An 18179-nucleotide genomic window follows, 5' to 3' on the forward strand; every position below is an offset into this window, starting at 1 on the left:
CTGCGTTTGGTCCATCAATCCTAGTGAACTGAGGGGGATTGCTCTTCTTAAACTTAGATAACCCTTAGTACTTAAGAGGCAGTACTGCTGCGGTAGCAGCTCTTTGACTTGCAGCTTGCTGCTGCTTAACCGCTTCTAAACTCTATCTCATGGCTGCTGCCATGGCCTTTATGGCGTGAGCCATCTGATTCATATCAGGTGGAGGAGGATTTAAACTAGGTCTTCTGGGTGCTTTTGCCATCTTATCACAAAGTGAAACCAACTTAGAACATTCATACCAAGTCAAACACATTTACAAAACTGTACACATCATCACATATCGACACAACTTATACACAAGCTCAGCATGCAATAATGCATTAAAGCAACATTTTAACTCATTCAGTATGGCATCATGTTAACACTCAGAGCTAGTACAAATAACAAATACAAATTTCTCGACAACTCTTCATAGCTCAGCTCAGCGACACATTACTTAACAATTTAACTCACCTATAGCTTACTCAAGCCTCATATGTTGAAATTTCCCGCATCAGCCATGTCAGAGAACTGAGGTGATCAAGCTCATTCCTTCATAACTTGATGCTTAGAGATTTATGGTATATGATCTATAGTTAAGACTCCTCACTCAAAATACACAATAGAAGCCTAACAACATCACCTCGCAGGTTTACCTAGACCATGCTCTGAAAACCACTAAAATGTCACGACCCCTTTTTGTAAAGAATGTATGACATAACAATACAATTTTCTCATGTATAAAACTTTCTTATTTTAGAATGATCTGAGACTTATGTCACAATAATTAGTGAAATAAAAACTCATTGTTTCAATAATAAAATAGAACTTCAAGGTGTCATCACAGAATCTAAAACATATACATACATAATTGTTCTGTAATGTTATTTACATAAGAGTTGCTCAATATAAAGCTCAAAATACAAGTTATAAATGAAATTAAATGTCTCAAAAATTCTGGCTAAATGTCTATACTACAACTCTTCCAAAAAGGCATGTTAAACTCCATATGTCCCTTAGTCAAACCATCCAGCATGGGGTGTAGACGTATCACCTGTCACTTTTGCTCATGTACCACTGTATGGTCATTGCAACACATATACTAGCACAAATAAAAATGCAAGGGTGAACTTATATAAACAACAATGATAACTATAAAGTGTGAAAGTATTGTAATAATTTATACAACTTATATAATTCATAGCAAACAACACAACAATCTGAATCAAATGATGCAGCGTGTTCAGCCCATTCTTAACCCATCTAATGCAGATACAATAATTCAGTCCTAACTGATTTCATAGCCTAAATAATCCAGAGGAACTGCTTTCCAGTCTTGAGTGACCCATTCCAAAAATTCTATTTAAACAGTTAAAGAAATATACAGATACTAAATTCCATTTACATATGAACATTGTAATAATTTATAAATTATTGATAAAAAGTTGTAGGACTTAAAATAAATATTTACGTAACCAAAATATACTAAGTCCTGAGAGCAGTCCCTATCCACACTCATACACTGAAGACCCGGTCCTAGTCATCAATATCGTGCTAAGGTAGGCATTAGTAGAATCTGCTGCAACCTCTATACTTGAAGATCTCTCAAATGTATACCGAGTGAGTCTCCCAAAAAGGTCATGATTATAGAAAGTAAAAACATTATTTACAACTCTTAAGGGCTTAACTGTTCCTCGATAGATATAAAAACTAAGGATGTGATGGATACGACTATTTATAGGGAACTCAAAAAGAACATCATAATTTACATTTATCTCTATAATCCATATTAAATTTAAAATACACAAAACGGTGATACTCCCTAAAGTCATAGTTCATTCTGCCACTAACGAGATAGTCTACTAATCTAAGTTATCTTTGTGGTGCCGTCATCCTTGTTCCCTTAAATATTTAATAAGGATGCGCCTTTATCTTATCATTTAAACATAAAACTATTTCAAGGACCCACATCACAACACAATCATAATCATGAAATATAAGAAAACATAATAATATTAATCCCAAAAGCAATGTATATAAGCAATTATCAACTACTTGCATAGTGTATTTATTATTCTCGCACAATCACACATGCATATATTCTATCAGTAGTCATTACATTCCTATCTTTCAAATACGCACTCCTATTGCACTATAATCACAAATATACGATACCTTTAGCGGTTCTTGAGGTCTTACTTTACTAGGTAAATAGTCATCGGTTAGTCCATGTACATAGGCACAACGTATACAATAACGACCCCCTTAGCAAAGGTATAGTCAGGAAACGAGTGTGAGGCCATGTGGCGCATTCACTCTTAGAAAGAATGTGTATACATATGCAAATGTCGCTCGTCATCCTACGTTTCTCCCACATTTTCCATCGTTTCTAAACTCTATACCCTTAGTGTATCTCTGTAACTATTCACATTAGATCCATTTAGCACTTTATACTCATCTCATACTCTTTTTTGTTTTAATCTCATTATTCAGGTAACAGATCGTGCTTAGTAAAACACTCCCAAATTAAGTTAAAAAAATGTATACCACTAAATATAGTACTAACACCCAAAATCAGCCAAACATGCTTCAATAACCTTTCATTACAATCCAATATCAACCAATCATGTATTTACATACAAAAAGACATACAATACTACTCTCATGAGTACAAAACATTTATTAAGCTTAAAATGACAAAATAGAGCTCTCCTTATCTCGAAACGAAGTTTTGAAGAAAGATTTATGAGTAGTTTTGGTGAAAGATCCTAGCTTTTCCTAGGTATCACGAAAGAGAGCATTTTTAGAAGTGAGAAACATAGAAAACAAATAAAAATGAGAGAACCTCAACTCCAAGAACTTACTTGGAGTTGATTGGTTGAACTTCCAAGGCCAAATTCATAGGAAGGTTGAAGTTTAGAGGAGATTTTATGAGAAAAGAGGGTTAGAGATCAGAGAGCATGGAAGAGAGGTCAAAACTTGAATTTTAATCCAAGTTTTGTAGGTTGAAAACTCTTAAATACTTCTTAACTCGCGATATTCTCGCTACAGCGAGCTTTTCTGCAGTGAAAAAACCAGACAAAAATTTCTCTTTATTATCTGTCATTCTAGCTACACCGAGAGCTCCTCGCTATAGCAAAAGAATTTTCGTTCCAATGAAAAAGTATCATAAAACTTTCACTACATTAAAAAGTAGAGAACGGTGAAAAAAATAAAATAAAATCAAGTATATTAATGTTAAAAAAGAAAGGTAAAAGATAAACCTTAAAAAATGAGGTTGTTACTTGTTAGTATTCTAAAGAGCTAGAAAGATGCAATACACGTTGCCTTATATTTTAACTTCCAGAAAATTATTTTTATTATTACTTATTTTATAATTTTTTGTTAGATAATGATTAAGAAAATGTAGGACTATCAAAGTATAGCTTTAATCGCTTTTATTTTTTAACATTTTTAATCGATATATATATATATATATATATATATATATATATATATAATTTAGATAAAATTAAGTATTTTCAGTTCGTCTATCATATTTTATATTTTTGTTCCTTTCCTTTTATATTATTTATCTCCACAATCCAACCATTTCACACCGATTTAATGAATGCTAAAATGATAATTTTCGATCGATTTGCAGTTATCACTTTTAACCTCCTCAAAAGTTTTATTATTGTCTCCCTCGATTCTTCGTTTCTCTCCACTACTTTATCTTTTGACCAAAACCTTATAATTCTTGATCTAAGAGAAACAGACAATATTTTTCCTACTCTTATTTTTCACATCATATAGTTCAGACTTTTTATTTCCCCAAAAGCCATAACAATTAGCTTAATAATTAATTGTTCGCATCCCATCCACAATAAATGGAAAAATGTTGATTTCGTAATAGGCCCGTTGTCATGTGTGAGTGTCTAATGCACGTATATCATTATATGAATGATTTCAAATTAATGCATTGAACCTCGAGTTGAAGTTTGCATGTTCTCTTGATCGACCTGGAGCTATTCATTTGAAACATCCCTATCTATGTCCTTAAATGTTCTTGGAACATCACTCTCTCTAGGCTTTAATTTGAACCTACCATACCTTGTTTCCTTAAATTAGTTATCAATATGTATACACTCCTGTGCCAACCTATAATGTCCTATTGTACCCTTTTACTTCTACTTCATCAGTTTATTCTCTAATTTTTTATGTCCTACACTAGTACTGAATTTTAAATAAATAAAAATTGAAATTGATATATATATATATATATATATATATATATATGTATGTATATAATATTTATATAAGTGCAATAGGAAGTATTTTATTATATTGTTGCTCAATTGTCGAGAGAAACTGAAGGGTGTTGTCTTATTCTTGGTTTTAATGAAAAATCAATCATGTTACTCAAGCAAAGAAGCATTGGTGCGGGTAATAGTGGCAGCGGCAAAGTATTAGGAAACAAAAAGATGAGGATCAAAGGAACCTGGACTTTTGGATTGCAGAGAGACCATATGTTTTCACCTGTGAGATTCTTACAGCAACTAAGATCAAAGGTGGCAAAAGCTATAAGAGTTGTTTCCATGAGAAAGGGATCCTCCAAGAAGGTTTCTTCATCCACTTTGGCCAGATCACGTTCATTATCAGACTCCATTGATTCGCATCGTGCTAAAGCTGTGGAAGATTGCATTGAGTTCTTACATTCTTCTTCCTCTGGGCAGAGATCCAATTCAGTCTGAGGAATCGGTTTAAGGAAGGTTTTATTATATGTACTTGCAAGAAGATGTATATTTAGAGGGGGGAAAAAGGGATGCTAGATTTGATTTCAATTGATATATATGTTCATTAATTAGCAGGAAATAGAAGTTAATTTTTTGTACACAATGCCACATTAGTGATGGAGTTTAATTAGAGATTCTCAAATAAATATTGGCTTAAATTACATTTTGAATTGCGAATTTTAATTCATATATTAGAATACATTTTATGTAGATCTTCTTTGTCATGTAATCTTGATATATAGCTATCCGTTTTCATTTATTTTTCGTAGTTATTACCGCGAATTTGATTAATGTCCAAGTGTCCCTCCCCTCTTTCCTTTATCAACATTGATTTTTATAAGTAACAATTGGTTAGATAAAGTAGTATGTAGGTAATTCTTTTTAAATAAAATCACGAATTTAAGTTACATATATATAATCTCATTAAAAAATTTAATTTCACTATAAGAAAGTTAGTTTTATCATAATGGAAATTTTTCTAGTTAGAAAATGAATGCCTCTCGTATACATGCAGTTTTAGATAAAAAGAAATTGTAAAAAATAATTGTGGGTATAATAAAAAATAAATGTCTGTTTAAGTCGATAAGGTTTAGTTTGAGTCTTGTATACCTGAAAGAATAAAAAGAACAAGGCTTAATATTTTCAGTCTTTTTAGGTTGATTTATCAGTGATTTTAGTTTTTTTAGCTAATTAAGTTCTTTTAATTTTAAAGTCATGTTCATTAGTCTTCTCGTTAATTTTATTTACTTAAAGGTTAAAGTTTTTATTTTATTTTTATCTAAATATTCGAGAGGTCTATAATAAATTTACTACCTAAAATAAGTTTTAAATATTTAAAAGTAAAAGGAAAAAGTAAAATTTGACAAGATTATTGAAGAATTATTTAGGATGTGAGATTAGAGTTAGAAGAAAGAATATTTTAAACTTTTTTATTTTGTAACTGAAATTTGATGTATGGATTAATGTGTTTTGAGAAAATTAAAGTTTAAAATAATTCAATATATTAAGATTTAGATTTAAAAATGAGAATTTTCATATTTTATGTAAATAAAATAAAAAGGATTAAAATGATATAATTTAAAAATAAAAAGACCTGATTAGTTAAAAATCAACAGGAATACCAAAATGGCACACGTACCAAATTAAAAGAACCAAAATTATAATTAAGCTAAAGGAAAGTAACCTCTCGATTTTGAATTATTCAAGGGCTATAATAACTTCAAGATCGATGTTAATTAGCAGTTCATAACAAAAGCTTCTCACATATTACATGACGATGCTTGAAAAAGTTTATAAAAATTTCATAAAAGTAGCTTATATTTTAATATTTATTAGTATTATGAAAACATTCTTTTAAAATTATTTTAATAAAATTTACAATCAAATTTATACACTAAATTTTTATATTACAAGAATTTATGCTTAAGATATTTACCCAAATTCACTTATGATATTTCTTTCACTAATTGAATTTACATTATTGCATATATTTATATTTGAATGGCGCACTTTCTTTTTGTCTGATAAAGGAATATTTCAATCTGGTAAAATTATCTTGGTTTAATTAAGTTTTTTTTTATCCTTAACTAAAAAATTTATAATTTTTTATAATTAAGAATATTATTTTCAATATTTTAAAGCAAAACAAATACTTCATAATAGTTTTTATTTTTTATTTCATTCATCTAAATTAAAAAGTCTTATATATTTAAAAGGATTAATTGAAAAAAGAAACAATTTTATAAAAATATATTTTGTCATATAATCATAAAATTAAAAACAAAAATACAAAAAGTATATTTTTTAAAGATAAAATATTTAATTAAACCAATTATCTTCTACTTTAGCTACAAAATGAGTTACGAACTTTTTTTTTTCCTGCTACTCACGCAATTTTAAGCCGATGATTGTTTGGCAAAATTCTCTCCCACTTTATGTGGCCAACTGACACAACGATAATTAGTCCAACAAAATATGAAATTCATAAGAGAAAGAGATTAATAAAACATCCTAAAAACTCAATCGTAATATATATATAACTTTTCCAAAGTATGCCTACGGGTAAACAATAAAAACCTACAAATAATAATTTCTTTATAATAAATCACATGATATAACTAAATTTAATTAATTAATTTATTTTTTATTAGATGTTTCTACACACTTGTTAATTTTTTTTTAATGTTTCTTGATAAAATATGATTAATTAAACAATAAGGAAATTTTCAATGTCTAGTGGAGCTCATGACAAATACAACCATTACCCCACAGCTCTTGATCTAGGCTTCGATCATTAGCCCAACATTTTGAAGCCACTCCTTGTCACATATATCTAAAAAAATAATGAATATACCCCAACTAGTATCCTCTTTACAGCAATCCCTTTGACCACCTCGAAAACATTGGTGCTTCAGTGACCTTATATGCATAAACCTTTGGCTTCCTCTTGTCCCCCACCTTTCCCTAACCTCCCTCCTGCACCTCTCCTTCAACCTTCTCCCCTTCCCTCCTCTTACCTTTCCTGCCCCTTTTATTCCGGTCCCATGTCAGCCACTTCTTCCTAACCCGTCTCCCTCCCCACCTTACCCACTTGTGTACCACCCAGTGGCGAATAATCATATTTATTACTCGGCTCTTTTCAATATGAGATTATCTGTAACACCACTTGCTCCACCTTATTCACATCCACATAATAACCATGCACTAGCTGGAAACATAGGGATACCAGGTGAAATACATAATGTACCAACTAGAGATCCTAGTAGAAAACAACCTAATGGAACTGAATATATCACACCCTCCCAAACCTATGCCAGTATACTCAAATAAAATACACATGTGGGCAACCGAATGAGTCATAACACTATGGCTAGTAGGAATCAACCAACAAAATATAAAGAAAGCTTTCTAAGAAACGATCCAAACTTATCGGTTATCTCCTTCTTCTTTAGGAACTTCTCGAAAAGTCACGGCATTCTAGAAATGTGGTTGGTATTCCAAAAATGGGAAAAAGTAAAGGAGGTATTCATCCCAGGGAAATGTGATAGACTAGGTAAAAGGTTTGAGTTTATTAGATTTAAAAGGGTATCTGACCCAGTAGAACTAGTGAAAAAATTAGATCAGATGGTCATTGAAGGGAAAAGAATCCATGTTAATACCCTTAGGTTTAGCAAGGAAGTTGTCCATAAGAGACCTGAAAGTAGTAGGAACCAAATCGTACCACTGAAGAACACTAGATTGCATCATGAAAAATTTCGGTAGGATGGGAGTGGTCAAGCCAATGGGAGGAAAATCAGAGGAACTCCCATTGTCCCAAAAGATGCCAAAGGCATACTTAGAAATGTGAACAAGGATGAGTAAGAATGGCTCATGCCTTGCTTTGTTGCAATGTTATGGAACATGTCAAAATTTGACCATGTATTAGATTATCTTGCTGAAGAAGGTATCCATTCTATGAGAATTACTTATATGGGAGATGATATGGCACTATTGTCTCCCAAAAATGGGGTTAACCTTTTGCAGATATTTCCTGGAAAGGAAGAGGCATTAGGGAAGTGGTTTCTCTTTGTGGCCGCATGGAAACAAATGGATTTTGTGGGCCATAGAAGAGTTTGGTTACGTTGTTATCGAGTTCCTTTGCATTTATGGTCAAATGTTTTTTTGGGTCTATTGCATCTATGTTCGACTACTTCATTTCATTGAAGTAGATGAGTCTTACTAAGTGTAGAAAGAGATTAGATTATGGAAGGGTCCTTGCAAGGGTCTCAATGTTGAGGCCTGTAACTAAAACCATTAGATATAATGTCAATGGTGAATCTTTTAATGTCCTTGTTATGGAAGAATAACCTTGTTGCAAGGTTGATTCAGTGTGCCAAATATGTAAAGGTCAATATACTGATGGGAATTCAACACTTTTTGAGTCTGAGAGAGAGTTCTGGGGATGAGTCCTTCAGGTCTTCATCCAATGAAGATCTTAGGGAGGGTGGGATAATAGGTAACGATGGTGTAAATTCAAAATTTGGTAGGGGTAGTACGGAAGTAAGAGGTGTAGTCAGTAAGAATATGGGAAAAATAAATATGGGTCCCTCAAACGTCTTGTCTGCCGAATTGGAAAGCCTAAATGGTATTGTACCTAGACAACCAACTGATGCTTTGAAAGGGGATTGCATGTGACCTATGGGCATTGTGCCTAACACACTGTTAGGGATAGAACATAGTGGGCCACAAACTTCATAAATCCTATGGTAAACTCTGGCCAAGGAGGAACATCTATGATGAGTATTGACTCAAACAAGGTCCTTGGCTTGTTATGACCTTGGGTTAGGCCTAGTTGGCATAAATTTAGGAAGTCAAAACTGCAGCTCATAATAAAGAGTGGGTGTCGAATTACCCATTGTCCAACTGGGTGTAATTGAACCACCACAAAACGTACCATGTCAACGATAAAAAGAAAATCACAGGGAAGGTAAGTGGGGTTCCAGGGACACAAAATCTGACAGGGATGAAATATCAAGTTGGGACAATTTTTGAAAAAGTGTAAAGGATGACAACAAGGCAAGTATCTGAACTGGGCACTGCAGGCTATAGAAAGTCAAGGAAGTAAGAACTATAGGAAGAAGAAGAAGAAGTGTGGCAAGAAGGGTAAGTTGAACAAGGGTACAGTGCGTCTAGAGGTAAGTTTTCCTTCTCATAATTTTGTTAATAAAGTTAGGTATAATTTTAAAAGTTCAAGTAGAGAAGATAGGGTCAAACAATTGTGGGAGAAAGGGAAAGAATTAGGGGTTTCATTTGTAGGGAATAAGGAGGAAATTATTAGGAAACTAGTGGACACTGAGAAGGAGGAGGAGAATAGAGCAAAGAACGGTAATGTTCAAGTGGGGTTAAACAAGGATACATGATAATCATGTCTTATTATATTAGGGGCCTAGGCTGTAGAATTAAGAAAAAAGCTATTAGGAAGATTATTAGGGAACAAGCTGTAGATTTTATATGCATCAAAGAAACTAAGATGTATTTTTTGATGAACCAGTTAGTAAGTTGTTATGGGGCAATGATGATGTTGGGTGGGTGGCTTCACCATCCATATGTAATTTCAGAGGTTTAGCATGTCTATGAAAAATTAATCAGTTCAAATTGTGTAGGTATTTCGTTAAACCAGGTTATTTGGCAATAGAAGAAAGGTGGAGTAGTGCTCCCATTCCATATGTGATTGTTAACATTTATTCCCCTTATGACTTGCAAGGTAAAACCCAACTTTTGGACTCATTGGTTGACCTTAGGAATAGGCTAGGGAATAGGAGATAGTGCTTCGTTGAGAACTTTAAAGCAGAGAAATATCCTTATTTAACCAACTCCTTGAGGAGATACAAGTGCTTAAACCTCATCTCATTGGAGGAAAAATTACTTGGTTTGGGGCAAATAGGTTAGCTATGAGTAGACTTAATAGGTTCTTCTTCTCCAATGAGTTGTTGGAAGAATGGCCGAATATCAAACAATTTGTACTTTCTAGGAATTTTTTGGACCATAGACCTATCATGGTGACGAATATGGATATTGATCGGGTCCAAAACCCTTTCGGACTTTAAATTGTTGTTTGGATGACCCTTCTTTCCAAAAGCTAGTGATAGAAACTTGGACAAATACGAATATTGTTGGGTGAAGTGTGTATAGGTTCAAGGAGAAGTTAAAAATTTTGAAGAGGCAAATTAAAGAGTGGAACATTTCTAACTTTGAAAATGTTGACACTCAAATTGAAAGGGTAACCTCGAATATAAATAGGTTAGAGAGAAGGAGGAAGTCCATGCCTTGTTTGAAGAGCAAGTGATGGATAGAAGGGAATCAATGGTGAAATTTTGGGAGTTAGAGAGAAAAAATGAGTCTATCTTTTCACAAAAAGCTAGAACCAAATGGTTGAAAGAAGGGGATGTAAACACAAGGTTCTTCCACATCTCCATTAGGGTGAGAAGGGCACAAAATGATATTGGTAGAATTAAAGTTAATGGGGTTTGGTGTGATGCACCTTGTAGAGTTAAAGAGTGGGTCAAGGAGTTTTTTGAACAAAAGTTCAAGGATGAAGGGTGGGATAAACCAACACTTGATGGGACTGACTTCCTAACATTAAGTTCTCTTAAAAAGGAGGAATTGGTGAAGTCGTTCTCATTGGAGGAAATTAGAGATGCAATTTGGAGTTGTGAGAGAAATAAGAGTCCAGGGCCGGATGAGTATATTTTTAACTTCATTAAGAAATTTTTTAATACCCTTAGGCCCAACATTATTAGATTTATGTCGAAATTTCACCAAAATGGTAAGCTACCATTAGGGTGTAATTCCTCTTTTTAAACCCTTATCCCAAAGGTCAACTGCCCTCAAAATCTAAGTGAATTTCGGCCTGTTTCTCTTATTGGGTGTATGTATAAAATGCATTGCAAAATGCCTATCCATTAGGCTAAAAGATGTAATTGCTAAATTAGTGTCCGATAACCAATTGGCTTTTGTGGGTGGGAGGAATATGCTAGATGGAGTGGTGGTAGCCAATGAAATGATTGATTTTGTCAGAAAGGAAAGAAAACCTTGCCTTGTATTTAAAGTCAATTTTGAGAAGGCATATGACTCGGTCAATTGGTGTTTTTTGGATTACATGTTAGGTAGATTTGGGTTTTGTGAAAAGTGGAGAAGTTGGATAAAAGGATGCCTCCATTTTTCTAGGGTCTCAATTTTGGTTAATGGTAGTCTATCTCTTGAATTCTCAATGGGTAAAGGGTTGCGCCAAGGAGATCCACTTGCACTTTTTCTTTTTATTCTTGTGGCCGAGAGATTTGGTGCTCTAATGAAAAGTGCTTCAGTCAAAGGCTTCTTTAAAGGAATTGATGTGGGTAGGGATATGGTCAATGTCTCTCATTTGCAATTTGCGAATGATACTCTCATCATTGGTGAGCTTACATGGGAGAATGTAAACACCATTAAGTGTATACTTAGGTGTTTTGAGTTAGTGTCAGGATTAAAAGTTAATTTTTATAAGAATAGTCTTATAGGCATTGATGAATCCATATTTCGTTAACACTCTTGCTGGCAAAAGTAAGTGTTCTAGAGAACCTCAATCTCAGCAAACTTCAGCGTGACCACTCTTGCTGGCGAAAATGGATGTTCCAGAGAGGAGTGTATCAAGGCAAGTTGTGTGTGGTCACTCTTGCTCTCGAAAGTGATCACGCGCACTCCTCGACCTCCTGTATTGCTACTCTTATCAGTGAAAGTGAATGTTCCAGTCTTCCAGAAACTACATGATCCTCCGCGTGGCCACTCTTATGAAGCAAAGTGACAACGTCTAGAGTCAAAAATTCTATAAATACTAGAAAAAGCTCAGATTTTGGGGTCTTTTGTTCAGTTTCTGTTTTTCAGTTAGTTTCTTCGTTGAGAGAGAGTTAGAGAGAGGATTGGGGTTGAACGTCGAAGCTTCAAGAAGAGGAATTGGATTGGAGGTCGTGAAGATGCCTTCTTTGTATTTCTTCTCTTCTTCTCCTTCTTTCTCTTTCTTTGTTACAATGTTTGCTTAATTCTTCGTAATTAGGAGTTTATGAACCTTGAACTGAAATATTGATTTGATTCTTGCTTCTGAAATTTGAGTTTTGGATTAATTGAGTTGTTAATTCTGCTGTTTACATAATCTTTGAATGAAAATTCACTTGATTAATCAAAGAGGAACCTTTACCAATGGAAACTGGATTTGTTTCTTTGTTATGAATTAACAACCAAAATTAGGGATTTCTTAGGGATAAGAGAACCTAATCCTGCAATCCTACAGTTCTAAGTCTTAATGCAACTTGAAATTGAACTTCACCTAAGGGATTAGGGTGGTTTAGTTGATTGTTAGGGTAAATGAGTTAAGGGATTAACCTTTGACTATTAATATGTGAAACTGATTGTCAATTAACCAAGTACTTGAATGTTCAGAGGCATAGTTGAATTGATATTGATATTCTGGTGAAATAAATTCCTAACTATCATTCATCCATTTCTAATCTTAACATCAAATTCCGTACTCTATTTTCTACAAGTTCTTTACCTTTTAATTGTTCTTGTTTCTTGTTTTCTGAATGTTACAACTCTTGCAAATTCTTATAGCTCAACCAGTTATTGTTTTATGAATTGATAATTGATTTCTTAATTCCTTGTAGAGACGATACTCTAATCTTAAAAATTACTCATTACTTGCTGCAATTCCTAGTGCACTTGCTAGTGTTTAGAATTGTACAACAAGTTTTTTGCGTCGTTGCCAGGGATTTTGAGTTTCAGTATCATTAGAAGCAGAAAGATAGCAGATTGAGCACTTAGTTTTTTTTTTTTTGTTAATTTTCTGCAGTATTAGACTACTTAGAATTTTTCTGTTTGCAATTAATTGAATAATTAACTCTATATCTGTGTAGTTCTGATTTCTGATAGAATTTATATTGTTAGCAGTAGTTAGTTTGCACCTACATACTATGATTTAGTTAAGTTTTTTGTTTTCTTCATACTATTTCTATATTGTTAATTTTGTATGTGAGGTAGAAATAAAAATAAATCAACTCTGGTCTTTGATCCTGATATAGACATAACCTTAAGGAGATTAAGAAGAGAGACTAGAGCAGAAACTTTCTTGGATTCTGATAGTGAATTAGAGGTTGTCCATTCTCTAAGGATTCAAAACACTCCTAGAGTAAAAAGAACACTTACACCTTTGAGACAACCAACTCCAGAACTAGAAATGGCAGAGCAAAATACAATTAGAACATTAGGGGACTATGCAATTCCTAACATGCAAGGTTTTTATTCTTCTATAATTAGGCCAACTATCCAAGCCAACCATTTTGAAATTAAACCTGCCTTATTACACTTAGTCCAACAGGATCAGTTTTCTGGTGGAAACTCTGATGACCCTAACCTACGCATTTCCAATTTTTTTTCAGTTATGCAATACAATCAGAATGAATGGAGTTAGTGAGGAAGCCATCAGACTGAGATTATTTCCCTTTTCCTTAAGAGATAGAGCCAAATGCTGGTGGAAAGGTCAACCACAAGGAAGCACAACAACTTAGACAGAACTTGTGAATAAGTTTCTAACCAAATACTTTCCTCCATCTAAGGTTGTCAAATTAAGGGGTGAAATCACATCATTTGTACAACAGGGAGGAGAGTCATTGTATGAAGCATGGGAGAGATATAAGGAATTCCTGAGAAGGTGTCCACACCATTGCATTCCAGATTGGATGCAATTGAAAACTTTCTACAATGGAATGAATACATCAACAAGAACAATGGTTGATGCTGCTGCTGGAGGTTCCTTAAACACAAAATCTTTAGAAGAAGCCCAGAGGATTATCGAGATGATGGCATCTTCAATGTACCAAAATTCAAACTTAAGAAATCAAGGAAGAAACACTGGATATGAAGCTAAGTTGGACGCCTTTCTTGCACAGAACCAGCTACAAAATCAGATGTTTTTAGAACAAATAGCTGCCTTAACTCAACAAATCAGCAATCTTCACGCAGGAAGAATGCCTACAAGTCAACTAAGCTGTGATTTCTGTGGAGAAAATCATGCAAATGGTGCATGTGATGCATTTACAAGTGAAACACAAGAACAAGTGAATTATATGAACAATTTTCAGAGACAACAATCCTCATTTCCTCCTAGATTTCAATTTTCAAATAATAGAAATCAGCAGTATTCTACCCCAAACTTAAATTTTTGCTTGTCCTCAAGCAAATCAAACTAAACCAAGGATAGTTCTTCAATTTTTCAAATTCAGTTCACAAACTGTTTATTTCAGATTTTTCCAATTTCTATCTCTATGTTTTCTGCAAAATTTTCAATCAAATTGTTCATCCCAATACTCATAATGATAGTCATACTGCATTAATCAATTCTGGGCAAGAATTTGCTATCTAAGTTCATATATATCAGCAAAGTTCATATGAGTATAATTAATAAACATGATCACAACTCACTTGGAAGTGTTTCTCTCGTCACTCAACAATGTTTGGGTACTGTTTTCACTCTAAATCATCAATTTCACTACACTCTACCATATGCTTGCCCATATTCTCAATCTCCTCTACTTAATACATGTAATCACACATCCAGAGGACTTTTTCAGGTTATAACAAGGCTGAGGTTAAGGTAGGTATTTGAAGAAAATGGAAAACAATAAATGCAATTTCAAAAGATTAGAGGCATTTTGAGTGATTTGTTTTAAAACTAGCCTAGATCTGCATTATTTCTCCTTAATTCTCTCACTTATGCAGCAAACAAAAGTTTTCGTGCAGCAAAATTTTCATCTCTTTTCTTCTTTTCTTGCTTTCATTCACTATTTTGCTGTAATATTTTTCTTTTGAATTCACATTTTGTTCTTTTCACAGCTTTGCTGCATAAATTTTAAAAATTTTCTGCAGCACTTATGTTCTTTCTTTCTGACTTTTTGAACTCTCACTTAGATAGCTTGCTATTCCCCACCTCAAACTTAGAACATTGCTTGTCCTCAAGCAATTAAAATGTGGATGTCACCCCAAACTTAGTTTTAAAACTCATTCTTGATTAAATTCACTATGCCTCTTTTCCTTTGAATGGTAAATTTGGTTTTTTAGCAAGGCTTATAATGAGGTAAATTTCAAGAAAAGGGATATGAAGCTCAAAAGGGTGAACTAAGACATTCAATCATAAAGGAAGGCATTTAGGCTGACTAGGTATAATCAAACATAGCCTCTATCATATATGTGAAAATTGTAAATTGCATATTCAACCAAGAAATAAGGCAAGTTCTAGAGAATGCAGCAAAATGTGATTAATCACACATGAAAAAGAAGCATGCAGCTTAAGTCTCACTAGGAATTTGTAAGTGACATGTTAGTTAATGAACTCAATTCACTTTTCAGAATTATCTGTACCTAGTGGCAAGACTGCTTCATTTTGACAATACAAGTGTGATCTCATTTTGAGAATGGGAAAAAACAACTTAAAAAGAACATAAAAAAAAGAAATTGTTTCACAAAAGACAGTTTAATATGTATTCTACTATCAGTAAAATTTCAGTGTATTGTGTAGCTAACACATGAATCAAGAGGTAAAGAATAACCCCCTTTTCATGGCATCTTGTGCATGTGTCATCATCCAATGTGTGTGAGAGATGTGTGAGTGTAACATTTTCTGCACAAAATACCAAAAATTTTGATCAATTGGCAAGTAAAAGGCAATTAATTGGAAAGCTAACATAAATGCAGAACAAATATGTGAAAATTAAACCAAATTGTACCAATTTGTAATTACAACCCAAAAAGTTTGAAACTTAACTACAGAAATTTACAAAATTCCTAATGATAGAAAATAAATTCCTAAACTATTCATCTGCTGCATCTTCCTCTTCTTCGGATTCTTCTTCTTCATCCTCCTCCATTACCTCTTCAGCTGGTTGTGGAAAATGGGTTTTGTAGATTGGTAGATCTTTGAAGACTGAGGAACAAAGGCACTGAGCATTCTCTGCCAAATTAGGAGGGTGATACATTTCATCTTTGGTAATTTCCAATTTCTGACCAATATTTAGCATAACACATTCCAGCAACATAATCCTAGACTTGAGACTGCTGTGTAGCTCAGTCTACCTCTCTGCTAACTGGTTCTGTCTCTCAGCCATTAGCTTCAAGGAATCCTTCATCATTATTGGTTTTTCCTTTCTGAATTGACAAGGAATTGGATCTGCTGCAGTGCATGAAGTGGTAGCTTATATTTCTTTCACTACAGAGACAGAAATGGGAGGTGCAGACCGAATTCTTTCTTGGTACTCTCCAACTTCAACTCCTGCATCCTCACAAAGTAATGTTATTAATGAAGGAAAGGCAAGTGAATCTCTCTTGGTTTTTAGGATATTCAAAATACATTCACTAATGACCTTTCCCACATCAATGTACAAATCATTCACTATTGCTAAAAGAAGTTCTGCCCTTTTCACAGCCAATGTCGAACTATGTTTGATTGGCATAAATGAGTTCAGAATAAAAGTGCTCCACACTTTGGCAAATGGCAACAATTGTTTGGTGATAATGCATTTTGGTTTCTTGGACTGGTTCAGCTTCCAAGTTGTTCCAAGCCGCCCAATCCTTTGCAAAATTTCCACATAGTCCTTGTCAGAACTATTCTTAAAAACATTGAATTCTAACTATCCAGCCTGCTGTGCAGAATTGATGTTCAATACTCTATTAATGTTTGCAGGGGTGAAGTCGACTCTCATCCCCTTCACCATTGTGTGAAACTTAGGAAATTTATTTCCTTTAAATTTATTCTGAATTTCTTCTTTATATTTTGGGTAATTGTCCCCAGCTATCTCAAAAGCTCTGTTTGGGACAATTTTCCTCCTCAGAATATTTGCCTTGAAGAAGTTTTCATGGGCAATCCTTCTGAACCTTGAATCATGTGTTGCAGTGGGTGAGGAGCTTGAAGGTGAAGTTGTTCTTGGCTGAGGTGGTGGGGAGGGTGAAGGTGCAGCGGTTCTTGGCTTAGGTGGGTCAGAAATTTCAATGGGTGAGGAGCTTGAGACACCATCAGTTCTGGCCCTCTTTGCTGCTTAAGTACTTCAAGTTGATCCAGATTGAAGATTCGTATTGGATCTTCTTCTTGGAGTGGTGGAAGAACCAGCTTGCTTCTTCTTAGAAGGGCCCACAGGTGTATTTAAAGACGTTCTGACCATTTTTCAGCTTCTGCAAAAAGGAAATTTAAAATTTTAACACATATGATATTTCTATGCTGCAAAAAATTCAATCAAATAACTTGCAGAAATTCAATTTTTCTAACACTATAATCATGCAAATTGCTGTTAAGATAATTCAACATACACACACAACTGCACAAGCTTAAGCATTGACAGTTAAATCATTTTAAATCCCAATCTATAAGTTTAGAGTGCACACTCTCAGAGTATTTCATGTTAATGTAGAAGAAGCATTTCAAGTTATCAATCAATCCTTCAACAAACTCTGTAATTTTAGCAGAAAACTATTTTAGCAATTAATGGTATATCAGTTTTGCAAATAGAAAAGCACAAGTGCACAGATTTGAACAACCATATTCAAAGAATTTTAAACTGATTTCCCTAATTTTGTAAGTTTAGTGTGCACATTTCCTCAGAAAAATATGGTAATGCAGAGTGCTAAGTTTAGATTTCAACTAATTTTCAACATATTTATGCAACTACTCATTATCAGCAACGAGTTATTGCATCATATTCATCCAGAACTAGTTTCAGAATCATAGATAATTGCATATAACCATACTCATCTCTTTTCACGCTAACACTTTCATAAAAGTTTGTTTAGACATATTGGGGTTCTGCAGAAAGTTGGTTCAATTAGTGTGTCATGCAA

The 18179-nt window shown here is 33.7% G+C and overlaps 1 non-coding gene across 1 annotated transcript; it reads right to left on the minus strand.

Moving 5' to 3' along the window:
* Positions 1-13918: 13918 nt before the first annotated feature.
* On the minus strand, positions 13919-14025 carry LOC113851756. The gene has a single exon (XR_003502321.1). It is a non-coding gene; the product is annotated as a small nucleolar RNA R71 (small nucleolar RNA).
* Between the last annotated feature and the right edge of the window lie 4154 nt (positions 14026-18179).

This window comes from Abrus precatorius, unplaced genomic scaffold (assembly GCF_003935025.1).
Source record: "Abrus precatorius isolate BTA unplaced genomic scaffold, Abrus_2018 Scaffold9, whole genome shotgun sequence".
Taxonomy (NCBI): Eukaryota; Viridiplantae; Streptophyta; class Magnoliopsida; order Fabales; family Fabaceae; genus Abrus; species Abrus precatorius.